The 2,492-nt window shown below is 45.9% G+C and overlaps 1 pseudogene; it reads right to left on the reverse strand.

The window, feature by feature from the left end:
• Positions 1-302: 302 nt before the first annotated feature.
• Positions 303-2,128, reverse strand: LOC102528901 (CUE domain-containing protein 2 pseudogene; annotated as a pseudogene).
• Positions 2,129-2,492: the final 364 nt, after the last annotated feature.

A 2,492-nucleotide genomic window follows, 5' to 3' on the forward strand; every position in this document is an offset into this window, starting at 1 on the left:
TAAGTTTTCAGGAATTTTGTGAGCTCGTTGCTAAATATAATCATTAATAAAAATTATGTAAGTTTACAGGTAAATATATTAAAAACAAAGATAATAAATGTGCAGAACTCATCATGTCCTAATTATTCTATTTATTTGTTTTCTTTTCCTCCCCGGGGCTACCTTTACTGTCCCGTGGCAGCTCCTAGACGAGCTTAGGTAAAGAAGTGGGGCAGGAGTTAGGGTGAACCCTGTTGGGGGGGGGCTCTTGCATCCCTCTGGGGTCTGAACCTAGAAGGCTCAGGCAGAGTCTGGCTAGCGCCTCAGTGGATGCAGTACTTTCTGGCTGGCTGGAGGTTGCTGCACACGGCCTTCATCTCCTCAGCCTCAGGGGTCCACACATCTTTGAGTTGCTCCCCTTTACTGCTCACTACCTGGCTTTGAAGTGTTGGATCAGCTTCTTGGGTGCCGTGGGCAGAGAATCTTCCCATCCTCTGCTCTGTCCTCCATCACGTGCTTCTGTAGGGTAAAGGACTTCAGTTTATCCTTCTGGGGGCTTCTGAGGTAACTGGGCAGGTCGTGGTTGGGGCCATTCTAGACTGGAGATTCTCCTCCTTCCTGTACCAGCATCTACAAGCTTCCTCCAAATACCCCCAACTTGGCCAGCACCCATTGGGCTCACACCACTGAGCGGGTAGGGAAGAGTACGTCCATCTCCGGCAGCATCTCCTCCTTGGTGCCACTGCCACATCTTGGGTGTCCCCAGCAGCAGAAGGAGGAGACCTAGTCCCTTCTTTAAGCCTTTCAGGCTGCTGCAGTTGCTCTGGGGAGATAGAAGCCTGACCTTGGACCTCAGAGCTCTGCCATTGAGATTCTCCTTGCTCCTGGTACCACTCAGCTGCCCTGAGAGCTTCTGCATCATGTCCCCTAAAGTACCCCTTGGGATGCAAGTGAAGCCAGGCAGGTAGGCCTCCATCATCTTGGTGAATGACTCCACAGCAAAGTTCTCTTCTGATGGGTCTGATGGGCCCAGGTCCTCCAGGATCCCAAGCATGTAGAAGGTGACCGCATCCAAATCCCCAAGGTCAACCTCTGGAGGCGCATCTGGACAAGGGAAGGAGGGCTGTACTGACAGTCCTCTGCTGTTCCACACTCTCCCCTCTTCTGCTCCATTGGGTGATGATGGTCCAGCTCTCACTGACACCTCCCCCAACTTTTCTGTGCTGTTAAAGTTATTTATTTCTAGTGTTTCTGTACAATGTAAGTTCTTTGTAGTAGCATGCTACCTTGTGTCTCTTCCAACATTCATAGCTTGAAAGCAACCACAATGAGAATATTTACATGATGAAAATCAGCAGACTCTACAAATCAGGTCTTCAGGTATTGATCTGTTAATTGACCAGATTTAGCAAAGGAATGGAGAAAATGTGAATAATGGAGATTAAATTTTTAAATGTGTCACATCTGTTGTCATTACCTTGTGAACAGTACCAAAAAATTGAGGAAATACTATTGCAGTATTTAAAACCTAAGTTTCAGTTTACTCAAGAAGCAGCTCATATCACGGGCCAACAATCCTAGTTAGAACTAGTTGTCTTACTCATTAGTGGGAAGAAAAACAACCGACATTCATTTTTGGGAATGACACTCAGAGAACCCATGTCACATCTATCACCACACTCCTGATTTTAAAGCATGTAAATAATGTAAGTCTCTCTTCCTTTCAAAATTACATCTGATTTCATTTTTTGTGTCTATGGCATTGGTTAGGGCTCCAGAACAGTCTGGAATAATGGTAGTGTTCCTTGGCATTCTTGGTTTGATCCTTATATTATTATTTCAATTTTATCATTGAGAATGGTGGTGACTCTGGCTTCTGGTGGATACCAGTTAGAATTCTGGAATTTCGTGCGAATACTTTCCTACATACTCATAGGAAACTTCTGCAGCCTGTTCTCAGTAAAATTTCCTGTTTAAAAAAAATCTTCCATTTTCTACAAATCTCTATTTTCTCTCCAAAATTTTATGACCGTATAGATTCCAGAGTCCTTGCAACATTTGGCACAATCCCAGAGTTAAACACAACACCTCTTTATGGCTCCTCGAAAAACTTGCCTGTCCTCATTGCTTCTACCTCCTCGCCTGCCATGTCTCTTCTGCTCACTCCATTCATGCTTCTGTCCTCACCCAAACCCTGCACCACCGGAACCACTCCTGCCAAAATCCCTAGAGGCTCCGATTTGCCAAGTCCGATGGGCAACTCTCTGTCCTCATCCCAGCCGTATTATTATCGTCTCCCTTGAATGCCTGTCTCTTGGCATCTGGCTGGACACCATGCTCTCCTGGTCTTATTCCCACCTCACTAGCCACGACTTTTTAGTTTTCTTGACTTGTTTCTCTTCCTCATGCTGGCCTCTGAATGTGGAAGGTCCAGGCATGCCCAGGGCTCAGTCTTCAGCCCCTTCTTCACCTACTTCAATGGCTTTGAGAACAAAATATCTGCCAGCAATTCC

This window comes from Vicugna pacos, chromosome 35, assembly GCF_048564905.1.
Source record: "Vicugna pacos chromosome 35, VicPac4, whole genome shotgun sequence".
NCBI classification, from domain to species: Eukaryota; Metazoa; Chordata; class Mammalia; order Artiodactyla; family Camelidae; genus Vicugna; species Vicugna pacos.